We start from the raw sequence: 9,765 nt of genomic DNA on the forward strand, positions 1-9,765 counted from the left end.
CCTCCAGCCCCTCAAGGCCCGAGCCAAGTCGTGACCTCCGACTCCTAGATCGGAGTTCCTGTGGAAGCTGTTCCTTCGAAGTCTCCTGCCATCCAAACCCTTCAAATGACCGCACCAGCTCTGAAGAAGTCGGTTCCCACTCGGGAACTCCTGCTGTCGATTTCGACTCATTCTGATGAGTACGTCATCGACAGCGCTGCAGGGACTCACGGAGCCACTCTTGGCTCGGATGTCCTATCTCGAGTGGGCCAAAGCTTCAACAATCTTGGGGCTCCTCAGTGGCAGTTCCTGGTCAACGCTTGGGACTCCAGTGTCCTTTACGACAAGAGTACCAAGCTCATCTCCTCTATAATTTTTCTTACTTTGTTATTTGTTTGAGTTTTACTTGGAACATGTTCTGACTTAATTTGTTTGTGTACTAGGCTCTCACTGCAGTTGTTCAGCTTAATTACAAGCTGAACAACGAGGTTTATGCAAGCATGTCTTATGCTCAGGAGCCGAAGAATCTCCAGCTTAAGCTCGCTGACGAGTTTAAAGCTGCCAAGTCAAAGCTGGAGGCTGAGCTCGAAGAGAAGAACTCAAGGATCAAAGAGCTCGAGGGGAAGAGCTCCAGGGTCGAGGAGCTTGAAAAGCTAAACGCCAAGCTCGAGGAGGATAAAAAGGCCACCTTTGAGATAATGGAGGGTGAAAAGGCTCGCCTCCTTGAAGAATTTAAGCAAAGGAAGGATCGAGCTGTGGATATGGCCATGTACAGGATATGGGCCAACAATGTCGATCTCGACACAAGCTTCTTGGGTACCCTGGAGGGCGAGCTTGTGGCTAAGTGACAAGCTCGGCTGGAAGCGGAGGAAGCTGAGAAGGCTAAGGAGGGGTCGAATGCCACCAAGGGGGATGCTCCTGCTTCCTATAGACTCGATCATGGGTTGCGTCCCATTAAAATTTTTGTAATAGTTAGAACTTTTTCCATTTTTATGCTTTCGAGACAGAAACAATTTAAAGCTCATAAAATAACTATTTTTTTTGCTTATCCAAGCTTACACTTGATATTCTTAATGTTATGCTCGACTTTTCATTAATATTTTTGCCTTACATTTCTCAGATCGAAATATTTTAAGCAATTTATATTAAATTTTTGCCTTTTGTGTTTGTTTATTCATACAAACATCCGTTGGATTTCAGCTCGAGTTTCAATGCATTCATGCATAGTTTGCTCGATGTATCCATATCCAATCATTTTGTGTCACGATCGGATCTTCCTTTTACCACGCACTCGAAAATACTTAAGTGGTATGTAAGATAGGTAGTTTAGTTATATCTTGCTTTTTATAGTCACTTTTCCTCTTCCTCGAGTAGTTCCTTGAGGTTATGAGGTCAAAAATTTTGTTGCAAAATATTCCAGTCTCGATATTGACTTAGCTCGAAGTAGGTTTATCTTTTTCCCACTTGTGTCGATCAGTTTTAGTTGGTTTGTTCTAATCCTATTTAGTTCGTGTTTGGTTTGGAATCCTACACTTATATACTTTTAATCTAGTTATGTCTAGATCATATTAGCTCGTGTATCTGGTTATGTCCAGACACTCATTTCTAAATAATCTGGTTACGTCCAAATTACTTTAGCTCACGCGTCTGGTTATGTCCAGACACTCATTTCGAGCATATACTTATAACTTCTATGTCGGGTTAATTATCCAGAAATTTTAATGTTATTTATTTTTTCAAACTTATGGTATGTATACCACTGATGCCCCCTTAATATCCTATGACTGTGACCATAGGTTATTAAATTAAGAGAGTTTGCAAAAAATTCAACATATAAGGACAAGAATGACTGTTAATCAGAATCAAATATTTTTTTAATATAAATTTTACAAACACAAACATGTTTGGTTACAATGAGACATCATCCTTACCCTATGACTAGTAAGGTCGTAGATGTTCATCGTTCCAAGCTCGCGGTACCAATCCTCCGTTTAAACTCGCCAATTTATAGACTCCATGTCGAATAATTGACTCGATCTGGTAAGGTCCTTCCCAATTAGGTCCAAGTACGCCCGTAGTTGGGTCCCTTGTAGCTAGGAACACACGCCTTAACACTAAGTTTCCCAATCCAAACTTCCTATCACGAACCTTTTTATTAAAATATCGGGTTGCTCGCTGCTGATATGCTGCATTTCTCAGTTGAGCTTCATCTCTCATTTCTTCAATAAGGTCCAGACTTACTTCGAGCTGGGATTGGTTCGAGGCATGATCATAAGAATGGCTATGGATTGTGGGTACTTCGACTTCGATTGGTAACATGGCCTCGCACCCATATGCCAGGGAAAATGGGGTATGCCTTGTTGAAGTGCGAGCTATAGTTCGATATGCCCACAAAACTTGGGGTAACCCTTCTGGCCATTTTCCCTTAGCTTCTTCTAACCGCTTCTTCATAGAACTCTTGAGAGTTTTATTTACCGCTTTGACCTGGCCGTTTGCTTGGGGATGGGAAACGGAGGAAAAAAAAATTACTATTCCATTTTTTTCACAAAAATGTGTAAATAATTCACTGTCGAATTGAGTACCGTTATTTTATACTATTTTCATTGGCATTCCATATCGACAGATGATATTTTTTAACACAAAGTCCAGGATTTTTTTCGAGGTAATTGTTGCCAAGGGTTCGGCCTAGGTCCATTTTGTAAAATAATCGACCGCGACCACATCATACTTTACTCCACCCTTACCGGTTGGCAATGATCCTATGAGATCGATTCCCCATACTGCAAATGGCCATGGGGAGGTCATCATGGTTAGCTCAGATGGTGGAGCTCGTAGAATTGTAGCGAATCACTGACATTTATCACATTTCTTGACATACTCGAATGCATATGCTTTGACAGTGGGCCAGAAGTATCATTGTCTTATAGCTTTCTTTGATAGGCTATGCCCCCCAATGTGGTCTCCACAAAACCCCTCATGAATTTCTTCTAGGATTTTCTTTGCCTCGGGTGGAGTCACACATCGGAGTAACGACATAGAATATCCTCTCCGATATAACCTCCCCTCCACAATAGTATATCTCGGGATTTGATACATCAATTTCCGAGCCTTGTTCTGTTCTGCTGGGAGAATGCTGGTTTAAAGGTAATCAACTATTGGGGTCATCAAGGTTGGTTCAGAGTCAATCATGCATACGTCTTCCCCTTTAGGCTCGCTGATACTGGGAGTCGACAGGTACTTTATTGGTACTACGTTTAGTGTGTTGGCTTCGTTGGATGTGGCAAGCCTGGCTAAGGCGTCCGCATTTGAGTTTTGTTCTCGGGGAACTTGCTCTATGGCATAGAACTCAAAATGTTCGAGTGCAGCCTTAGCTTTTTCTAAATACGCAGCCATTCTTATGCCACGAGCCTGATATTCCCCTAGAATCTGGTTAACTACCAACTGTGAGTCGTTGTAGTAGTGTATTGCTTTGGCCTTGAGTTCCTTGGCTATTCGGAGTCCTGCCAATAGAGCTTTGTACTCAACCTTGTTATTAGATGCTTCGAAGTTGAATCTTAAGGCGGAGTGAAATCGATTTCCTGTTGGAGTGATCAATATGATTCCTGCCCCCGATCCTTTTTCGTTGGAAGATCCATCGACATAAAGTTTCCACAGCTCACGGGCTGGGGTTGTAACTTCGTCATTGGATACTCTAGTACATTCCACGATGAAGACTGTTAGAGCCTGCCCCTTTATGGTTGTTCTCGGATGATAAGTGATCTCGAACTGTCTGAGTTCAATAACCCATTTAAATAATCTGCCCGAGGCCTCTGGTTTGGACAAGACTTGTCGCAGTGGTTGGTTAGTCAACACATGGATGGGGTGTGCTTGGAGGTTAGGTCGAAGCTTTCGAGATGAGTGGATCAGGCTGAGGGCCAGCTTTTCCATTAAAGGGTATCTCAATTCTGCCCCCAGTAACCTCTTGCTAACATAATACACTGGTTTTTGTACCTTCTTGTCTTCTCAGACGAGCACAGCACTGATGGCGTGCTCGGTTGTAGCGAGATATAAGTATAAGACTTCTCCTGTGATAGGTTTTGACAAGATCGGAGGTTCCGTGAGGTGTTTCTTTAGATCCTAGAACGCGAGCTCGCATTCTTCTGTCCATTCAAATTTTTTACCTCCTCTCAAAAGGTTGAAGAATGGAAGACAACAGTCTATAGATTTAGAAACAAACCTACTTAATGCCGCCATCCTTCCAGTTAAACTCTGGACATCTTTATGCTTTTGAGGTGATGACATGTCAATTAATGCTTGGATCTTGTCAGGATTAACCTCTATTCCTCGCGCGTTTACTATGACGCCCAGAAACTTCCCTGATGATACTCCAAAAGAGCATTTTTGGGGGTTGAGTTTCATGTTGTACTTCCGTAATACGGAAAAGCATTCTTTGAGGTCATCTACATGGTTATCGTTATGTTTAGATTTGACTAACATATCATCAACATAAACTTCCATGTTATTACCTATTTGCTCGGAGAACATTCTGTTCACGAGTCTTTGGTACGTCGCTCCAGCATTTTTAAGCCCGAAGGGCATAACATTATAATAGCAAAACCCTTTATCAGTTACAAAGCTCATATTCTCTTGGTCCGGTGCGTGCATGGAAATCTAGTTATATCCAGAATAAGCATCCATGAATGACATAAGACCGTGCCTAGCTGTGGCTTCTACGAGCTGATCGATCCGAGGTAGGGGAAAGCAATCCTTTGGGCATGCCTTGTTGAGGTCGGAGTAATCGATGCAAGTTCGCCACGTTCCGTTGGGTATCAGAACCAATACTGGATTGGCGATCCAATCAGGATAGAAGGCATCTCGTATGAACCGATTTGCCTTTAACCTGTCGACCTCTTCCTTTAAGGCTTTTTTTCTATCATCATCCAGGAGTCTCCATTTTTTCTGCTTTGGGGGGAAGCTCTTGTCAATATTGAGTGCATGACTTATCACATTTGGACTTATCCCTACCATGTCCAAATGTTACCACGAGAAAACATCCTTGTTTTTCTTTAAGAAGCAAATTAATTGCTACTTCTCTTTTTCAGAAAGATTTTTCCCCACCTTCACAGTCTTTGGGGGATTGACTTCTTCAAGCTTGACCTCTTCGAGCTCCTCCAATGGCTCGAGGTCAGCTCTTTCCTCTACTCTAGGGTCAATTTCTTCATCGATTTCGAAGATCATCCCCTCCTCATTCTGAATTATGACAAGTGCCTGTGCACTTGTTTGTTTTTTTCCCTCTAACAGAAATGCTATAGCATTCCCTCCCCGCGAGTTGGTCCCCTTTTAGAGTCCCGATGCCACTAGAAGTCAAGAACTTGATGGCCAGATGCCTAATGGATGAAACTGCCCCCAGCCCTACTAGGGCGGGTCTCCCAAGCAGTACATTATAGGCTAATGGAAGATCCACTACAACGAACTCCATCATCCTGGTTATAGAGACTGGGTAGTCTCCCAAGGTCACGGGGAGTTCAATGGATCCCATGCAGGCAATCCCTTCTCCTAAAAAGACGTCCAACGTAGTTGCACAGGCTTTTAGGTTGCGAAGCACGAGTCCCATCTTTTTTAAAGTAGCCTTATATAGGATATTCACCGAGCTCCCATTGTCAATTAGGACTCGGTGTACCCTTTTGTTTACGAGCTGAAGGGTGATGACTAGAGGGTCATTATGAGGGAACTGTACATGGGACGCGTCGTCTTCAGTGAAAGTTATGGGTTGAGTTTTAACCCTTTGTTGTTTCGGAGCTCTTGGTTCGGATTCGTAGGGAGAACCGTCACTAGTCTTTAACTCATTCACATATCTTTTCTGGCGAATCCTGCGATATGGGGTCCCCCCGAGATGGTTATAACATCTTCTCCATCAATCGGAGGGGGTCATTCATCTTCTCTAGTAGTAGTAATCGTTGACCAATGAATAAACAACACTGGCAATTCTTGCTCCGTTTAATAAAAAAAACTGTGAATATAACTGTTTTTCTAGTCTGAGAGTTGGTCTGTAGTCTAATTTGAGAAGCACTCTTAATTTAAGAAGCACTTTTAATTTAAGAAGCACTTATAACTATTTTTCCTGGTATGATAGTAATAATGGAGCCTATTCCAGGAAATTTCTTAATAAAAAATAAGTTATGTCTGATTGATGTGTGAGGCTTGTAACATTTCCCCAATGATCTTGAAAGAACTAATAAAAGAGCACTATATTTAATCCACAAGCTAAAAAATTAAAAAGAACCATAAACCTTACAAAAGACAAAAAATTATAGAAGAAAAAACAAAAGAACAAGAGGAGAACAAGATATGAACGACTGAAGTAACAATGCCAAATCATTAGAGGGTGATAAAAAAAAGGTTTGGCAATAACAATGCAAAACTATAATTTCTGGATTAAGAAGCAAAAAGTACTATAATTCCTCTATACAAGAGGACTTGACCAATTCCTAGCACAGACAAATGCCTCAATTGTCTCAGAAGATAAAGAATTGCTAGATGAGTTAAGAATCACACTATTACTGTATAACTCTAACTCTGAGGTTGCAATCGAAACAGGAATAGCTAAAACATCTTGAACTATCATACGCAAAATCTTACACTTAAAGGGACGATCCTTCCACCAATTCAACACATCAAAATCATCATCATCAAAATATTCACAAGATTCTGCCAAATATCGATCCACAGCTGCTTTCAATCCCTTTCGCTCATATTCTTCCTTCATAAACCTTATGAACCATGCACAAAAAGTTGATCTACCATTGTCAATTTCCATGTCATCTTATCTAGATGAAGAGGAGTGAAGCATTGAGTAATGCTCATACAAACTTTCCAGAGTCTTCTTAGCCTTTTTTGTCATTTCATCATCCAAAACATCACCACACATGTAATGCAAGAAGATTCTCAAACCCTTTTCCTTGCAGCGAGGATCAAGCAATACAGCAACAAACAACAAAGGATTGACATGATTTATATTCAACTAATGCTCATTACATTTTTCCCTTATATTGTCTGCCATTTTCCTTGCATGTGTATCCTTACTATCACTCCAAGATTGTAATGCCATGTGAATCCATTCCAAGACAAACCAAATATGTTCGCACAAACCAAAATATGTTCGCAGTGACATGAAAATTTTCAAAATTTTCCATGGTTGCATCATAGAAAGTCTTCAAATGGTTTACACAAGTGCATGCCATCTCCCAAACCACACAAGTAGGAGACCTTCCTCCTTGCACAAACTCATGATAGTATTTTCCATCTTCTTTCTCTAGACGCCTAAACGCTCTTTTGAATTCTACAACTACCTTCAACATTAGATAAGTTGAGTTCCAATCGTTTGGAATTACTAAGCTGGAAAATTCTTTTGAAATAATCTTCTCGCCCTCAACACAGGCCTTAAACCTTTACAATCTGATTGGAGAGGCTTTTACATACTTGACAACATCTTAGATTTCAGATATTGAATCATAACAGTACTTCAAATCCTCTGCAACAACAAGGTCTAGGATGTTCAAACAATATCTCATCTGCATAAATTCACCTTTAAATACTGGTGTGATTCTCTTGGACAGGTATGAAACAACTACATTGTTAAAGCTTGCATTGTTAACTGTCACAGTTAGTACCTTCTCAATATTCCATTCCAATAAAGACATCTCAACCGTCTTGCCAATAGTCTTAGCTTTGTGATTTGGAACTTGACAAAACTTTAGGATTCTCTTTTGCAATTTCCAATTACTATCTATATAATGCACAGTAAGTTGAATATAATTTAATCTTTGCCTAGATGTCCACGTAGAAATGGATAGGCAAACACTTTGAGTAGAGTCAAACAAAATGTTCTTCAACTTGTTTCTTATTTTAACATAAAGGTTCAAGCAATCACGTGTAGTTGTGACACAAGACAGGACTCGAAATATAGGTTCCAAGAATCCACAAAGATGCCTAAATGTTTTGCTTTCGACACATCTAAGCTGAAACTCACTATCAATGAGCATTCTACCAATGAGTTCCCTTTTATTTTTAGTTTCACGAGCAAATTCCATACGACAAAACTGAAGTGACGCCTCACAACCAGTGGGATCAGATTTCATTTTTGAACAACCATCTGAGACTAACGAGAGAGATCTAGACGCCTTTCTCTTCCTTGCATTTTTCGGCTTTTTAAACTTAAGACAAGTTAGTTAAGTAGTTGACTAGTTTGTTTTAAGTTGTTAATCAATTAGTTTTAGCTTACTGAGTTGTAATCAGTTAGTTAGTTCATTGCTAAAGTGTATATAAGAACTACTGTACTCATTTTACCAGATTCAATACACACAGAGTTCTATCATTTTTTTTCCTCTGCTTTTACTAAAATGGTATCAGATTAGGCAAGTTCTTGGTTCGTTTTTTTTCTTCTCTCTTCTGCTCCAACTCTATTCTTGGATTTTTCTCGAAATCCATGGCTCGTACTCATACTGGGGGTGCTCCTTGCACTAGTAGTGGTTCTCAGAATGTCTCCAATGATGCCACGACGTCGATTGATACGAATCGCTTTTCCACTCTTGATCAACCCAGTCATTCTACTAATGACGATGCTTGGAATCCATATTTTCTGGCTCACAGTGATCATCCTGGTGCAAATTTAGTCCCCAAAATCCTCACTGGAGGTGAGAATTACAGCTCCCGGAAATGCTCCATGACTGTTGCTCTTCTTGCTCGGAATCAACTGAAGTTTGTCAATGGCAAGATCACTCAACCCTATCCCGAAGATGATGACTACAATGCCTGGAGTAGGTGTAATAGCATGGTAATTTCTTGGATTCTTCATGCTGTTTCCAGTGAAATTGCTAATAGCATCATACCATTTGGTCTGAACTTCATGATCGGTTCCACCAAAATAATGTTCCTCGTGTGTTCGAGGTCAAGCGCTCTGTGCAGGTTCTAACCCAAGGCAGCCACACTGTCCAAGCATACTTCACTTGTCTTAAAGCTTTTTGGGATTTGGTTCGGGAGTTTCACCCACAATATGTTTGTACTTGTGGCGCAATGAAGACTATTGTTTCTTATTGTAGAAAATGGTGAATAAATTGTATATTTTATTCATATAAATCACATATATTTATACAACACTAGAGAAACTAAATTAGGAAGGTAGGAGAGAAAATAAGAAATAAAATAATTACAATTGATTCTAATTTCTAGCTAATATTCTAACATTCCCCCTCAAGTTGGAGCATAGATGTTAATCATGCCTAGCTTGTTACAAAGATAATCAACCTGCACCCCATTCAAAGCCTTTGTGAAAATGTCCCCTAATTGTTCTCCAGTCTTCACATATTTTGTGGAGATCAAGCCTTGTTGAATTTTCTCACGAACAAAATGACAATCAGACTCAATGTGCTTAGTTTGCTCATGGAACACATGATTTGAAGCAATATGAAGAACTACTTGATTATCACACCACAATCTTGCTGGTATTGAAGTCCTAAATCCTACTTCAGTCAAAAGCTGATATATCCATATTATCTCACACACAGACTGTGCCATAGCTCTATATTCTGATTCTGCACTGGATCTAGACACAACACTTTTCTTTTTACTCTTCCAAGAGACCAAATTGCCCCCAACAAAGACACAATAACCTAAAGTGGATCTTCTATCCACCTTGGAATCAGCCCAATCTGCATCTGAGAAACACTCAATCTGGGTGTACCCATGATCCGTGTAAACAATACCTTGTCCGGGTGCTCCTTTCAAGTAACACAAAATTTGCTCTAATGC

Source organism: Humulus lupulus, chromosome X (assembly GCF_963169125.1).
Source record: "Humulus lupulus chromosome X, drHumLupu1.1, whole genome shotgun sequence".
Taxonomy (NCBI): Eukaryota; Viridiplantae; Streptophyta; class Magnoliopsida; order Rosales; family Cannabaceae; genus Humulus; species Humulus lupulus.